Genomic DNA, 18,599 nt, shown 5'->3' with positions numbered 1-18,599 from the left:
TTTACGAGCCAGTCTGAGGCGCGAGTGGTTTCGCTTTCTTGCTAGAGCTCGCACGCGTCTAACATTATATCTAAAATAAGAAACTTCTTGAGCTGATGATAATAACCTGCGCTTGATTATTGATGTGCTTTTGAAACCCGATCCTGTCAGACATTGACAAACGCGAGAGTGAAGCGTGAAGAAACAAAGGAGAAGCCGGAAAAAAAGGAGCACATTATTTCTCAGCAAACATGAACAAAATGCCATGTATAACTAACTTATTATCTTCATATTTTGGACTAATATGAACCGGGAATGACGGAATTACTCTCTAACAGAGGCTACATGTGCTGCTGAAGATTAGACACAGATGAGAGGTTTTCACTGACTGTAGGCTATATTTTGTGTTGCTTTGAACCTAAATATGGACGAAATGTCTGTTGTGTGTGTTGTTCATTTATTTATTTATTTAATATAATTACAGACGTTACAGTAGACTGTTTCGCACTGTCATTGATCTGTAGTTATAATCAACTCATGTTCATTGAAAAGTTAGTAATAAACATTTCTACACAAGTATTTATGTGTGTAAAGCATCTGTTTTATGAGAAGTGCTTTTCATATGATATGTAAGTGACCCGTACAGCTTTATTTTAGACATTTTCTCGAGTGAGAATGACGTCAACTGAAACTTTCTGTCATACACCACGCCCACCAAAAGGGTACCCTTGTTAGTGGAAACGCAAGCCTGATAAGGTGACCCGTACCAAACCGAACCGTACCAGTCAGTGGAAACGAGCCTTTAATGTCCAGGAAAACGGAGACTCCACCCTGAGTCTGTTTAGCTGATATGGGCGCGATTCGGGGAAGCCCAGATCGATGTTTGCTTCCACCGAGAACCCTCATTGCCAGTTGTTTTTTCCCTGACTGAGGGCTCTTTCGGCACGGATACACTGGCCCACAGCTGGCCTCGGGGCATGCGCAAGTATGCGTTTCCCCTTTGAGCCTGCTCGTGCAGTTACTGTGCAAGGTCAGGGAGAACGAGGAGCAGGTCTTGCTAGTTGCACCCTCTGGCCCAACCGGACCTGCATGTCAGAACTCTCCCTCCTCATGACGTGGTGGCTGGCAGCACCTTGGGAAGGCATAACCTCATCATCCGGTTCCTCAGAGGTGTTAGGCGAATTAATCCTCCCCACCCACCTCTCATGCCCTCTTGCGATCTCGCCCTTGTTCTCACAAGCCTGCGTACAGATCCCTTCGAACCACTCGACTCACTATCTTTAAGATTTCTGTCCCTAAAGACAGCTCTGATGGTCGAGTTGGCATCGATTAAAAGAGAGGAATTTTCTGTCAGTGACTCTGGATATGTGCCCAAGGTTACTACCACACCGTTTTAGAACCAGGTAGTGAGCCTGCAAGTGCTGCCCCCAGAGGAGGCAGACCCAGCCCTTTCATTACCTTGTCCAGTTCTATATATATATATATATATATATATAGTAGCCCCCTGGTTTATTTTTTCCCCAATTTTTGTTTAACGAAGAGAAGATTTTTTTCAACACATTTCTAAACATAACAGTTTTAATAACTTATTTCCAATAACTGATTTATTTTATCTTTGCCATGGTGAAAGTAAATATTATTTGACTAAATACGCACACATATATATACATATGAGAAATCTGCGTCTGAGAAATCTGCAGAGTGAATGGCAACATCAAGTATCAAGACATTTTATTATTGAAATTATTGAAAATTATGGGGTAAGATGAAGAAAGAAGCGTTAAAGATGAATCCAAAGAATTTTAATGGACTCTGGGAGTCCTGCAAGAACGATTTCTTTGCCATTCCAGGTTACTTTATTAATAAGTTATTTGAGTCATTGCAGAGATGTATGGATGCAGTCCTCCAAGCTCATGGATGTCACACACAATACTATTTTTTTTCCCACTGCACCATGACTTTATATTATATACTGTACATTATTTATGTTAAGTGACAAAGTCTGACCTAACTGCAATAAATAAATCCTTAAAAATCAAGGCATGATCATATTTTATTTTAGTAAAATAAGCATAATCTAGAGACCTTTGCCTTTCTTATAAGTAACTTCTGATGCCAAATCATCAACTAGAAGTTAAGTTATTATTTGTTGTTCCTAAAACTTGGACAGGCGACAACACTTTTGTCAGGTAGTGTATATTTTGTATTTTCCTTATGCCATGAGCCATATTAGACCACTATTTAAATTTTTGTTTCCATTAGCCATTCCCAAGTTTTTCAGTGATGATAACATATATCTCATTAAAAATACCATGTGATGATGAGTCGAGAATATGAAATCTGACTTGTTACTTTTCCATGATATGAAAGAATGTAGTTAATATTCTAACATAGTGACTGCCATATAATAAGGCTAGAATCACTGACTACTCTCTTCTTTATTTTAGGAGACAACAGCTCCATTTATTCTGCACTTTGATCTTTGAAACTTTGCAGAGCTTTTACATTCACAAAATAGCTATAATTTGCGCTATATAAAGGAAATATTAAAAAAAGCATAATAGCAGCAAACTCATGCAGTTTCACAAACACCAGCAGAATGTGTGGACTGTCGTTTTCACTTATTTGTGTGTGTGAGCGTAGCTAGGTTTCTTTCGCCAGCCGGGCTCACAGACGGTGTGAGAAAACTTTCTGGATGAAGCTGTCATTCCCTGATTTCAAGAATATCCGACCCAATGCTTTCAGAGCCAAAGTTCCTGCACTGCTGTCTGCAGCAGTGGGTGAAATAACAGGTATAACGGCTTACAAATGAGGCCATAAAAAATCCTATTTAACCCTCATTCTGACGGCACAGGAAAATGCAGTCAATCACAATAAAATCACCGTCCTACTGAAGTACCGTGCCGTTTATGAAGAGTGCGTCAAATAAATCAATCGCTAATTTGGTTTCTTTACGTGTGTGATATTACACGCCACAAACGATTAAGAAATTGTCAGTTCGAATGAAAAATGTGGAGAATAATTCATGCAAAACTGTACATTTTCTAGGATTTACCTACTTTGGTGCCATGACAATCGTAAATGACTTTCCTCTCTTTTTTCCACAATAGAGTTATCAGCAATATGATATATCATAAAAATTGATAAATAAAAAAAAAATTTAAATAAATAATGTATTTTGAAAAACAAATATATATATTGAATGAGTCAAAAATGGGGATGTGTTAAAAATAGTGTTGCATAAGATATTTAATCAGAAATATATAAGTATTATAAATTATAAATATATAGTTATTACAATATATAAGCTATTTTCCATATTTTTACTTTTTTTATTTTTTACATCGTATTTTACTGTTTTTTTTCTATTCGTTTTACTTGTTTATTAAATTAGTATTTAATATTTTTCCCTTACATATGAATTTTGCTTTGTTAATTTTTGGATTATGATCTTCAGTTTTTTTTTTTTGTTAAGATTGATTTCAGTTTGGATTTGGTATTGTAACAAAGTAAACTACACACACACACACACAAACCACATGAACTACAACTACTATGATGCTGTGTGACAATCAGGGCTTGACATTAACACCAGCCAACCCACCAAAGGCAGGTAGATTTCAGCTGTGGCGGGTTAGACACCCACTATCACTAGCCAAACGCAACTGGTGTGATCGGTTCTCTTTAAAATAGCTGGGAAATAAAGCTATGCTAGTTCAGCATGGTCATACACACGCGCAAAAAAAGTGAACAAGAAGGCATGTGGACATAACACAAAATTTAAATCAAGTAATTTTAGCATGGCAAATAAAAATGTATGCATAATAACGTAATTTTTAAACAAAATTGTGGCTAGTAAAAATGACAGGTGGCTAGTAATGTTGAAAAACTACGAGCCACAGTGGCTAGTGATGAAAAAAGTTCATTTCAACACCCGCTTTAGCTGACCATCATCCAGACACTCACACACACACGGTTCATTCCCACTCATTACAAGATATATATATATATATAATAGGTTTCTTTTTCCCACACATTGTTTTTTGTTTTTTTTTTGCTCCCATGATGCCCGGGTGTTTCTTGATCTGTTTTGCCTTGTCTTGGTTTTGTTTTGTTTTGTTTTGTTTTGTTTTGTTTTGTTTTGTTTTGTTTTGTTTTGTTTTGTTTTGTTTTGTTTTGGTATTTCATTAAATGTAGAGGTGGCCAAAGCGGGGCTTTATGAAACATTGAAACAGTTGAAGCAAATGTGTCGAAGCTTCAAAACATTTCGAAACCCATCTCTACAGTGACACCTAGTGGTCAAATTGTATGTATTGCTCTGGAACAGCTTCAGTAAACAATCAGTTAAGCAAATTTAGGTATTAAACCCTATGTTGTAGAGTTGAGGTTTCAAGTTATTTAGTGAAGCGAAATGTTAGATGCTTTGAATTGCTTTAGTCATGTGACCTGAGTGTTTCGCAACACTTGCACTTCGGGATCTCGACACAGTATCAAAACATCAGTTCACATCAGCCATCACTAATTAAATGTATGTTTTTTTTTTTTTTATTAGAATATACAAAAGGTACACAATTTGAGATAATGCAAATACAAAGAAAATGAAACAATAACAAAAATACAAAAAAACAACAACAATACAATCAAGTACCGGCAGGTGCGTGTGTTTGTTTGTGTGTGTGTGTGTGTGTGTGTGTGTGTGTGTGTGTGTGTGTGTGTGTGTGTGTGTGTGTGTGTGTGTGTGTGTGTGTGTGTGTGTGTGTGCGCGTATGTGCATGTAAAGGTAACATGGTAAACAGGTCAGAGTACATACAAAAGGAACAATAACAGTCACTAAATGAGGCAAGTAACTTATATAAGGAGTGACAACAATGCTAGTGATATAATGATAGTAATAATGACAGTAAACAAGCAAGAAAGGACAACAGTAATAATCATTAACAACAACCACTACAATAATAAAATAATAATAATAAAAATAAATCCCAAATACTACACCAACTACTACTACAGAGAGGTTCTAATGCTACAACTATACAACTACATCCACAACCACTACTACTCCTACAATGTGTACTACTACTGAACCTATTACAACGACTACTACCACTGATACTACTACTACATCTACTACTGATACTACTATAGGAATGACTGCTACTACAACATCTACATCAACAACGTCTACTGCTTCTGATTCTTGTCAGGATCTGTCATTTTATGAATTTAGTTTTTACATGTTATGATTTTGTTTCTCCACTAGATGTCCTGATTTCTCCCCATGTGTTTGAGTTTAGTAATTACGTGATTGTTTTCACATGTGTCCTGTTATGTCTTGTGTATTTAAGTTGTCTAGTCTCCCCTGTTTCTTTGCTTGGTTATTGTTGATACTTGCCCTTCGTTATCGTAAGTCTTGTCCTGCCTTCTTAAAGTCTGTTTTTTGTCAGAGTGCTATGCGACTTAGCCTTTTCTTTTGTTTTCTGGATACATTTCTCCTGCTCTAGTTTTTTTCAGAGATATTTTGCCTGTTGGCCTTTTTGTTCCTCCGTTAACTAAGTCTTATTTTATCTCTGCATTTTTTGTTCCAAAATCTGGATTTTTGTTTTTTATAAATAAATCTCTTACAGTGCAAGTACCGTCCAGAGTCACACAGTCCCCAGGATCTTCTTGCCACAGTAGCCCAGCAGGCTTCTACTGTCCAGCGACATGAGCAAGCCCTAGTGCAGCAAGAAACACTCATGGCCAAACATTCACAGGTACTTTCTGACAATGACTTCTATTCGTCAGCTTTTCGACAGGTTACCTTCCAGCCCTACTTCTGCCTCCCCTGTAGCCTCAGTACCCAATGCAGAGACTCGAGTAACCTCTCCACTGACGGAGCCTCGACTGCCACCTCCTCAATGCTTCTTAGGTGATCCTAGTGTATGCGATAGTTTCCTCACCCAATGTGCTTTAACCTTTGAATTACAGCCATCTACCTTCCCCTCAGATCGGGCCAAGATTGCGTATGTAATCACCCTGCTGTCTGGTAAGGCTCTCTCATGGGCCACTGCAGTTTGGAAAGCTAAGGCTCCATTCTGTTCAAGTTTTTCGGCTTTCGAAGAGGAGTTTAAGCGGGTTTTTGATCACCCCCACAGTGGCCGGCAAGCCTCTAAGAAACTCCTCACCCTTCAACAAGGTAGTGTTAGTGTGGCCGAATATGCCATCCAGTTCCGAACTGTTGCAGCAGGGAGTGGCTGGAATAATGAGGCACTCATGGTCTGCTTTCAAAATGGGCTGTCGGAGGTGATTAAAGACGACCTAGCTACCAGAGAACCTGCTCTGGACCTTGAGACTTTGATGGACCAAGCTATTCGCCTGGATAATCGTCTGAGGGAAAGGAAGCTGAACTGTTCCTCAGCCCCCACACCATTTTTCACCCAAACATCCCCTCAAACTTTACAAACTTCTCAAGAAGTTTTAGAACCCATGCAGTTGGGAAGAACTCGTCTCTCTCCTACTGAAAGAGAGCGCCGCATGAGAGAGCGATGTTGCCTATATTTTGGTCTGCCTGGTCACTTTCGGTCTACCTGCCCTCAGCTCTCGGGAAACGCTCAGCTTTGTACAGGCAAGGGGGGACTGTAACGGGAGCTACAGTCAGTACCGTACCCTCCAAATCTGGGTTATTTCTCCCCATCACGCTCACGTGGGCAGACCAGAAATGCCAACTTCAGGCCTTTGTAGATTCCAGGGCTGCTGGAAATTTAATTGATCTCACCTTAGCCAGAAACTTCAAAATTCCTAACAATCCCCTTCCTGACCCGCTATCTGTCACTGCTCTGGATGGTAGACCGTTAGGTCCAGGAGAAGTCACTCACCTCCCACCTGGGTCTATCTGTTTGTCAGCACCAAGAGAAGATTTGCTTTCACTTGATACACTCACCAGAGTTTCCCGTTATACTTGGGCACCCCTGGCTGCTTCAGCATAACCCTCAAATTGATTGGCCCACTAACACCGTTTTAAATTGGAGTCCCACGTGCCAAACCACCTGCCTGAGTCAGAAACCCCTTAAACCTTTTCTCGAGTCTCAAGAACCCCTAGACCTGTCTCTAGTCCCAGCTCCATACCACTACCTTAAGGCTGTCTTCAGCAAAAGGAGAGCTACCTCCCTGCCCCCCTACCGCCCCTATGACTGCGCCATTGAGTTGCTCCCAGATTCCTGCCCCCCTAGAGGCGGTATTTTTTCACTCTCTCTCCCCGAACGAACTGCCATGGAAAACTATATAGATGAATCTCTTGCAGCAGGGATTATCCGGCCATCCACCTCTCCTGCAGGCGCTGTTTTTTTCTTTGTGGGGAAGAAAGATGGTGGACTTCGCCCCTGTATTGATTACAGGGGTCTCAATAAAATCACAGTCCGCAATCGCTATCCCTTGCCTCTCATGTTTACCGCTTTTGAAATCTTTCAGGAAGCCTCCATTTTCACAAAGCTTGACTTGCGCAACGCCTACCACCTTGTGCGCATTAAACAAGGAGATGAGTGGAAGACTGCCTTTAACACGCCCACTGGCCACTATGAATATCTGGTCATGCCCTTCGGTCTCACCAATGCCCCTGCTGTTTTTCAAGCTCTTATTAATGACGTCCTCCGAGATATGCTCAACAAGTTTGTGTTCGTCTACTTGGATGACATTCTCATTTTCTCAAGTTCCCTCCAAGAGCATGTACAACATGTCAGTAAGGTTCTCAGATGCCTCCTTGATAACAACTTATACGTAAAACCTGAAAAATGCCAATTTCATGTGTCCCAAGTTAAGTTCCTGGGGTTTGTTGTCAAACCTGGACAAATTCAGATGGATCCACAAAAGGTCCAGGCAGTTAAAGATTGGCCTTCCCCTTCATCTGTACAGGAGGTACATCGTTTTCTGGGTTTCGCCAATTTCTACCGGAAATTTATTATGAACTTTAGTACTGTGGCGGCCCAATTATCTGCTCTCACCAAGGGTAACCCAGCAGGTTTTCTATGGGGGCCAGAGGCCAAACTGGCCTTCAACAACCTCAAGAGTCGCTTCACCTCGGCACCCATCCTTCTCCTTCCCAACCCAGAGAGATCCTTCACAGTTGAAGTGGATGCATCAGATGTAGGTGTTGGGGCAGTATTATCCCAGAGAGGAGATGACAACAAGCTACATCCGTGTGCATTCCTCTCCCACCGCCTCACTCCCACTGAGAGGAACTATCACATAGGTGACCGAAAGTTACTAGCCGTCAAGTTAGCCCTGGAGGAATGGAGACACTGGCTGGAGAGTGCCAAACACCCTTTCGAAGTGCTCACCGACCACAAGAATCTTGAGTACATCCAACAGGCAAAGCGACTCAACCCACGCCAGGCACGTTGGTCCCTATTCTTCAACCGCTTCCATTTCACTCTCACTTACCGGCCAGGCTTTAAAAACCTGAAACCAGATGCTCTGTCCAGAGTTTACGTTAAATCTCCTCAGGAAGATGGCATTGCCACGATCATACCCAGGTGTAAGATCATTGCCCCTATCCAGTGGGACATGGAGAGCATGGTAAAGAAGGCCCAAGACCAAGAACCTGATCCTGGAGGAGGACCAAATAATTGTCTGTTTGTCCGTAAAGCTGTAAGAGCTAAGATGCTTCAATGGTGCATTCCTCACAACTTACCTGTCATCCTGGGTCTTCTCGCACTCTCGAGTTCCTCCTGAGACCGTTTTGGTGGCCCACTATCAAAACGGATGTTGCTACATTTGTTAAAGCTTGTCCTACCTGCAACCAGAGTAAGGTCCCTCACTGTTCACCCCAGGGACACCTACACCCACTCCCCATACCTCACAGACCATGGTCACACATCTCGATGGACTTCATTACTGGACTACCCTTATCTCAGGGGAACACTACCATCTTAGTCATCGTAGACAGATTTTCCAAGGCAGCACGATTCATTCCCCTACCCAAACTACCCTCTGCTAAAGAAACTGCTGAGCTCATCATAAATTATGTATTCCGGGTCTTTGGTGTACCACAAGACATTGTATCAGATCGAGGACCCCAATTCTCTTCTCGATTCTGGCGAGCCTTCTGTCAATCCCTGGGTGCTACTGTGAGTCTATCTTCAGGGTTCCACCCTGAATCTAATGGCCAGACAGAGAGGCTCAATCAGGACCTGGAGACTACCTTAAGGTGTATGGCAGCTAACAACTCTACTTCTTGGTCTCGGTTTATCATGTGGGCGGAATACGCTCACAACACGCTGCGTTCAACTGCAACAGGCATGTCTCCATTCGAGTGCCAGTTTGGATATTCTCCACCACTGTTTCCTGAGCAGGAGGTAGAAGTGGCAGTTCCCTCTGCTTTCCAGTTCATTAAACGTTGCCGTCAGACCTGGAGGAAGGTCCACCTCAAGCTGCTCAAAGTCTCCCAACAATACCAACATCAGGCCAACCGCAGACGCAGAGCGGCACCCATTCTGCGTCCTGGGCAAAGAGTCTGGCTCTCCACAAAAAACATTCCCCTTCGGTTGGAGTCAAGGAAACTCTCCCAGAAGTACATTGGCCCCTTCAAGATTGCCAGGAAAGTCAACCCTGTTACCTACCGTCTATACTTGCCCAAATCCTTAAAAATCAATCCCATTTTCCATGTCTCTCTGTTAAAACCTGTTTTTTCTTCTCCCTTTTCCGTGACAGATCAACCTCCTCCTCGTTATTTTGGGGGCCAGCCAGCCTACACAGTCCGCCGAATACTGGATGTCCGTCAAGTACGTAGATCCCGGCAGTATCTTGTGGACTGGGAAGGCTATGGTCCCGAGAAGCGCTCCTGGGTTCGGGCCAGAGATATTTTGGACCCCAATCTGATTCGAGAATTCCATTCACTTAAGTTAAGGTCTCCCAACAAGAACGTCAGGAGCCGTTCCTAGAGGGGGGGTTCCTGTCAGGATCTGTCATTTTGGGAAGTTTCATAAACAAGTTTCGAGAGGAACACGTGATATGATCAACTTCAGCTGATCCTCATCACTAATCATTGGCTGGCCTATCGGAGCACTCCAGGACCACTATATATATTCCGGCTAAACTTCATTCCCTATCTCTGTTTTCGGAACCATCTCAGTTTTCGGAAGACCAGCAGATAAGCTACCATCTCGCTATTCCACTAAACATGGATAAACAACTGACCACCGGCAACAACCCTACCAACAGCTGCAGCCGCAGCTACAACAACAACAACAACATTGAAGCTAACGAGGGCGACGCTCTCCCAACAACTCCAGCCGTAGTCAAACCTATCATCATCCAGCCCACATCGCAGCACGAGCCCGATGCTCCAGTGAGAGGCCGCAGGCCTATCCGCTCAGCAACAACAAGATCATCTCGCCGACTCCAATCTCCGTCTCCTACAGCTTCAAATCGCCACTTACCTTCTCCAGCCTTATCCTATGCCTCCGTCACTTCTTCACCAATCACCACCAGGAAAATGACCGCAAATGAACTCCGCCAATGCATCACAGACGCCGGTATTACAATCCCAAGCCGTTGCAATAAGTCCGAACTCACCAAACTCTACGCATCCATTTCCTCATCGACCCCGCCTCCCAAAGACACCAGAAAGTCCGGCTCCCGCCACGCCCCCTATCCTCAGAGCAGCAATTCTCAGCCAGCACTAAATCAACCAAGACCATCAAGAAAAGCACCAAAGAAATCAAAAAATTCAACATCTCATCACTATCAAGAAAACAGGAACACTATTGAAGCCATAAACATACAAAATGATGACATTACCCAAGACATTAATCCTATTTCCTTAACCAACACCCCCCTCTTCTGGCCACCAGCTCCTAATTCCAATGAATCCTCCAGCTCTCGCCATCCAGCTACATCTACTTCTTTCAACCAAATCCAGTTTTCCCTTCCTTCTAATCCTCCCATCCCTTCAACGCAGCCTATTCTTACTCATCAGCCTACTTTTTCCCGTCCTAATGCCTTCCCCCCCACTGCCGCCTTTCATTCCTCTACCCTTCCCCCTGTTTCGCTCCCCCCATCCCTTCACAACGCACTCACTTCCAGTACTAACCCCCCCCAGCAACCCTCCATTTCTACTCATATTTCTTCCGCACGCCCTCCATTCACCCTAGCCACCGCTACCCCCTTCCCTATTCCGCAAAACGCTCCAGTTTTGGAACCTCCGCCCATTTCCAACACTACCAAGAACCTCATAATTTCAGGTGCAGATATAGATCTTTCTACACTCCTTTCACCCATTGCACCTCCCACGGCGGAGCGCCAGATAGATTGCGGCGAATTCTCACTCACCCTAAAATCATCCGCCAGCACTCAAATCCCTACACTCTCTCTAGCAGAATTTCACGTAGCATTTTCTAGATTCACAGAAACAATATGTTCAGTTTTTCCCCATAGGAGGCGTGAGCTGAACGATTATATGGCCATCATTTCGGAGCTCGCGCTCTCTTATGGGGGAACTCATTTCTATACCTACCATAAACTATTCTCAGCTAAATGCGCCATCCGTGTCTCACAGTGGAATCAATGCCCTTACTGGGGGGCTTTGAACACTGATCTCCACAACAGAGTTTTCCTAGGTTGCCGTAATCTTTCCTGTGCGATCTGCCGTTCTAGTTTCCACACCACCACTTCCTGCCCCTTAGTATTTCCTTCCCCCGACGCAGCTCCTCCTCCCCCTAAATCCACTAGCTACGTTCCCCGCCCATCTATCCCAAATATCCCCTCTCTTCTTCCCACTCAACCCTCATCTTCTCATAACTATCCCACCACTCATCCCTGCTTTAATTTCAATACAGGTAGATGCTTCAGGCAATCATGCAAATTCCTCCATACCTGCAATTACTGTGGCGGCGCGCATGCCCGCATAATCTGCCAAATAGCAAAAGCTAATAAAAAATCAAAACATTATCTGTCGACTCCTGTTAACATTACTCAACTTGCATCTGAATTAAGTTTGCACCCTGATTCTAACTTTTCTGAATTTCTCATTACAGGTCTAAACAATGGATTCCACCCCGGCGTGTCAACTCTCCCTTCCTACATTCTCGCATGCCCTAATCTACTATCCGCCAATGCAGAACCAGAAGTCGTCCAACAATTAATCAAGAAAGAGATCGATAATAAATTTATGATCGGTCCCTTCCTTGCCCCCCCATTTAACGTCTACAGAATTAGCCCTATCGGCGTAGCCACCAGAAAATTTTCTGGTAAAAAACGTCTCATAATCGACCTCTCATCACCCCACAATTCTCCTTTCTCTAGTGTAAATAGTACCATTTCTTCCGAAGAATTCGCCTTAAACTACCACGACATAGACCAAGCTATTTCCCTAATTAAACTAGTCGGCCGAAACGCTTGGCTCGCCAAAGTGGACATCTCCTCTGCTTTCAAAATAATGCCATTACACCCTGATTTCTGGCACCTATTTGGAATTAATTGGAGATCCAAATTTTACTTCGCGGTGCGTCTAACTTTTGGATGCAGAAGCAGTCCAAAAATTTTCGATATGCTTTCAGAAGCTATCTGCTGGATCTTATCTAATAACTATGACATTCTGTATCTAGTACACCTTCTCGACGATTTCTTAATCATTTCTCCCCCAAATTCTCCTCCAGCTAAACACCTTACGATAACTCAAGAAGTTTTCGCTAACCTGGGTATTCCACTCGCAGAAGAGAAAACCGCCGGCCCTAGCACATCGCTAGAATTTTTAGGTGTTAACCTAGATTCGGAAAAATTCCAAGCATCTTTACCCAAAGATAAAATTGATCGCATTATCTCACTCTCTTCCATATTCCTGGAAAGAAAGCATTGCTCAAAGCGCGAATTACTGTCCATTTTAGGACACCTAAATTTCGCCATGCGCATCATTCCGCAAGGACGCTCCTTTGTCAGTCACCTGCTCCAACTCGCAGCATCGGTTCACGGATTGGAAGATAACATATCTCTATCCGATCCGTGCTGTAATGAACTAAGTCTCTGGATTTCCTTCCTGAAATGCTGGAATGGCTGCTCCTTTTTCTATAGCGATCTAATAGAATCACCAGTCGATATTCATTTATACACAGACGCCGCGCCCTCCATAGGTTTCGGAGGCTATTACCAAGGACGCTGGTTCGCTTCCTCCTGGCCCCCCCAAATGCAAGAAATTCCCCCACCTTACCAATCATCAGCACTATTCGAATTATACCCTCTAGTCGCCGCTTCTCTATTGTGGGGTGACGAATGGTCAGGCTCCTGTATATTAGTCCATTGCGACAACGAAGCCGTAGTTCAATGCATTAACAAAGGGCGCTCTCACTCACCCAGCTCTAATGCCGTTTCTCCGCCGCCTTATCTGGACCTCCTGCCAAAAACAATTCATCATAACAGCTAAACATATACCAGGTTTTCATAACCAAATTGCTGACTCTCTTTCTCGTTTTTTGTTTCAGAAATTCTGGCTGCTCGCCCCGGAAGCAGAACCAAATCCGACTCCAGTCCCTCCTTATTCAGAGATGATATTCCCGTAAACCACCCCATGCATCACTTACATCAAACATCCATCTCCCTCATACTACACGCAGTAGCCCCCAGAACTTTACAATCCTATTTTACAGCCTGGAATACATTTTAAAAGTTTCCATTCCCTCTACAACACCTCATTTCCCAATTTTTCATTACTCACCATTTCCTCATTTATCACATACCTCCATATCACCAAAAACATTCAAGCTAGCTCTATCAGAAGCTACTTAAGCGGCATCCAATTCTTCCATAAATTAATACATGGCTCCGTATCAGATTCCATAGCTAATTCACAAACCAGCCTTCTTATTAAAGGCATCCAAAAAGCTAACCCCCCCCACCCAGATTCCAGGCTGCCCATCACACACCGTATTCTATCCAAATGCATTTCTACACTACGGAAAAACTATCTATCAACACATACCGACCGAACCCTAGACGCCATGTTCATACTCTCATTTTTTCGGATTTCTCAGGTGTTCCGAAATTTCCATTACGTCAAAATTCGACCCAAACATCCACCCCACCATCTCAGACCTAGCTTGATTGACGAAAGAAACAATTTCTTTCCTCATCAAGCAAAGCAAAACAGATCAATCACGCATAGGACACTCTATTTACATATTCAACATCCCTCCTCTACACGCCCATTCCAAGCACTCTTAGCATACATGCACTACAGGAAAACCCTTAGCTCCAACCCCATCTCCCCCCTTTTCATAGATGACTCATTCCACCCAGTTACACGCTTCTGGTTTCAAAAACACCTAAAAGCAGTCCTTCGCATCTCAGGATTTACACCAGAATCATACTCTAGCCATTCATTCAGAATTGGTGCAGCCACCACAGCAGCACACAAAGGATTATCCCAAATGCACATCCAAACACTAGGAAGGTGGTCTTCCGAAGCTTTCAAATCATACATCCGCCTTAACCAAAGCCACCTTAAGGCAGCCCAAATGACAATTTCCAGATGAATCTATCATCTTGCACCAACACTCTGATTTGCCTAGAGTGAAGCTTTACAAATATTGGTTTTAAGGAAACGGGCAAATATAGCCTATACCCCTTCTAACTACGCTTCCTTCTACCCAAACTCCTTAAATTTTTCCCGCCACTTAGTGCTCCCTGGAGTCTCCCCTAATCCCTGACTCCTTTAAGAGCCAGCCTTTAATAGCTCACAATACCCGAGCTGTGACTTCGTGCCCGAGTCACGTCACTTTCCCCCTTAGAGTGAAGCCTTTCAGCTATAGGATTTAAGGAAACAAGCAATATAGCCTATTCCTCCCTTTTTCCTTCCAACTACGCTTCCTTCTATCCAAACTCCTTAGTTTCCCGACACCCAGCGCTCCCAGGAGTCTCCCCCACTCCCTGACTCCTATAAGAGCCAGCCTTTAATAGCTCATCTTACCCGAGCTGTGACTTCGTGCTCGAGTCACGTCACTACCCCCCCCCAGCCCAGCTATATTTGCATGTGCACGAAGCAAACGTGTACGCATCCGCGTGCGCTTTCGCACCCAATGCATACACATGCGAGTGATGCGGACATGCGTCCGCCTACATCCACGCATTAACGTTCAGCCGGCACCCCTTTGCCTAACCTCTAGTGGGAGTCTTCACCGCCAACCGACTCCCGCTAGAACCAGCCTTTAATAGCTCATGGCCCGAGCTGTGACTTCGAGTCACGTCACTGCCCCCTAGCCAACCCAGCTTAATTTGCATGCGCACGTGCATGTGGCAGACAGGTACACATTCACGTGGTAGTCTACGTTTGCATACACACATGCAGGCATGTATGCGCGTGTGCGTGCCGGTGACGTGTGCGTGTGGCCTGATACTCCCATATGTCTGGGCGCATGTCATACAAGGCTGGCCCCCCAATCTCACCCTCTAGCAGGAGTCTTCACCGCCCACTCCCTTCTCCCCGACTCCCGTTAGAGCTCAGCCTTTAATAGCTCAACAGTCCGAGCTGTGACTTCGAGCTCGAGTCACGTCACTACCCCTCCCAAGCCCTAGATTAACCCCCCCCTTTTTATGCTTACATGCCCGTTCACATATGTATGTATGATTTTGTGAGCGCGTGCGTGCGTGGGTTCAGTATGTATGTGTGTATCCATGTACGTACATGCATATGTATGTACGTATGTGAGTGCAGTGTGCGCATACGTGCGCACACATGTGCGTAAAGATTTGTATGCATATACTAATATATGTCCTTTCTTCCTTCCATACTGCCATATCCAGCAGCCGGATATACCATCCCTTTTGCCTTTTGGGGGGCGTTCTCCGAATACACGGCTGCTGTCCCGAGTTGATTTGCATTTTGGGGGACATTCGAGAAACACCTGATCTCGTGTCCCTCCTAATGCTCATTAACCAGGCGGGAGCCTTGGGCTCATCTATCTCCGAGCTCAGGGTTCTCTCCCGGGACAGCATGCCAAACCTGCTATTATAGTTGAGCATTATCTAAGTGCGAACTCTTGAAGGGAAGTTTCATAAACAAGTTTCGAGAGGAACACGTGATATGATCAACTTCAGCTGATCCTCATCACTAATCATTAGCTAGCCTATCGGAGCACTCCAAAACTACTATATATATTCTAGCTAAACTTCATTCCCTATCTCTGTTTTCGGAACCCCCCCCCCCCTCCCAACCCCCCCTATCCTTATATTATCCCTCCTCCTCTTTGATCGAGCAACACGGTGGCTCAGTGATTAGCACTGTTGCCTCGCAGCAAGAGGGCCACAGGTTCAAGGCCCATTCGAACCAGTTGACATTCCCTGCGCGGAGTTTACATGTTCTCCCCGTGTTTGCGTGGGTTTTCTCCGGGTCCTCCGGTTTCCTCCCACAGTTCAAAAAACATGTATATAAGTGAATCAGAATACAGTCACAAGCACCCAGCGTATACATGCCTAACCAACCAGCCAGAAGCGGGGGGGACATTCGAGAAACACCTGATCTCGTGTCCCTCCTAATGCTCATTAACCAGGCGGGAGCCTTGGGCTCATCTATCTCCGAGCTCAGGGTTCTCTCCCGGGACAGCATGCCAAACCTGCTATTATAGTTGAGCATTATCTAAGTGCGAACTCTTGAAAAGTGCAGGATGGGCATCCAATCATTCTACATAACAGCTTCAAGTTTGAGAGATTTAACATGCTCCAAGAATGGCAACCAAATGTTAGAACATTTCATCTCTGAACCTCGAAGACTATATCTATTTATATTCTAATTTCTTTGGACATTTTAATACATTTTAATTTATTTAATTGTTTTACGTTTACATCTCTTATGCTTATAATGTTCAAGATGATCCTGTACTCTAATGTCAATCAGTCAATTCATTTAGACTAGTCACAAACACGGCCAGATCTACATCATCTATAATCTCAGATATACCTAATAATAGTTCACTTTACGTCCACCTGCGTCGCTAACAATAATATTTCCTCAATACACTCATTTTAAAAGGCAGAATAATAATAAAAAAGCCACCTATATACACATTCCCGCTGAATGGCATTAACAGATTTAAAAACCTGTTTGGTGGAAATTGTTTTCGCTTCCAAAATGGAAAGTAGTCTGACATTTGAAAACTTCACAACATTTACCTGCTAAATGTTATATCTTTAGAAAGGGATCTGAGGGATACGGTTTGGTTAAAGTTTTTACATTCAAAGCCTTTCGCATTAAACCAAACGAAAGCTTTTAAAGCACAATAAATACCTGGCGCCCGCGTTTCCAGCCTTAAAACGATGCAACCCGGCAATTACGCTTGTGAAGGATGACCATTAGCATCTGTTTCCAAAACCATTTGCTGCATTTCTTAAATACAGTTTCCATTGTTTGTGATATTTCATTATTCTTCGATAAGACATTCCATTAATGCCCTGGATTTTTTTTTTCTTCTTGATGGCATAATTATGTAGTTGGATGGTCTGTGCGTGGGAAGCCGCGGTACAATTAACATTGGGAAGTTTGTGCATTTGGTGCCCATGGCGGCTTGATTTGTAAAGAGCTGCGTGTCATTTCCATGTCTGTATATGTTAAACTATCTCTCTCTCTCTCTCTCTTTATTTCCTAATGGATGCAATTCAACAGGGTCCTCCATGGAAACACAGGGAAATCACAACGAGGAGCGTTTTAATTGAGCTGTTCATATTTTGTAATTTATGTCTCAAAAAAAAAAAAAACGATGCTCTGTGAATTCATGCTTAATGGGAGACGCGTTGTAATTTCTTTCTGGTTTGACTGTACATTTGCTTTCATTTCAGATTCCTGGAAGATTGCCTTGTTCATTAAAATGCAGTTAATTGTGCTTGTGTGTGTGTGATGTGAGAGGTTGTGTGTGTTTTATTTTGCTGTTTTCAGCCGATCGGCTGCTGCTGAGTCACTCACCGGCTGATCTTCACCAGCCTGAAGCTCCTGAAAAACACGCTGATCGCTGCTGAATTCCTGAAGAGCGTCCTTTATGGTGCTTACACTGAAAAAAAGAGGAGGAAATCAGCAATTGCTAGTAAAATAAACTATTATTTTATGGTAACACTTTCCAAAAAGGTTGTATTAGTTAATAAGATTTAATTTAATTTACTAACATGAACGAAAAAAGAACAATACATTTATTACAGTATTTGTTCATGTTAGTTAACATTAGCTAATGAAAATATAGGTGTTTGTTAGATCATGTTAATTCACAATAACTAATGTTAACAAGCATGAATATGGATGTTAATAATGCATTCGGAAATGTTGAACTATGAAACTTGTTAAGTGTGACCAAAATGGCCAACATAGGCTCATTCTTAACGTAGCCCTATATACATTACTGGAGATCGTCAATTATGTACGTAGTAGAAGTAAGTATGGCTGCGTTTCGTCTTTGAAACAAAGCTACAGGGAGGTGTGATGCCATTCGCAATACCAGCTGACCGCTTACCTCCGTATGGACGGCTTTCCCGCTGTTAGCAATTTGTCCAGTGTTGCTTACATTGAAAAAAAGAGAAGAAAAACAGAAATTGCTATTAGAATTAACAATTCATTTAAAAGAAATGGCAAGTAAAACACACACACAAGATGTTGCTTGATCAAAATGCTTATTTAA

Source organism: Danio aesculapii, chromosome 9, assembly GCF_903798145.1.
Source record: "Danio aesculapii chromosome 9, fDanAes4.1, whole genome shotgun sequence".
In the NCBI taxonomy this organism is placed as follows: Eukaryota; Metazoa; Chordata; class Actinopteri; order Cypriniformes; family Danionidae; genus Danio; species Danio aesculapii.
The sequence above is the reverse complement of the archived record's forward strand: the minus strand, read 5'-3'. Positions refer to the sequence as shown.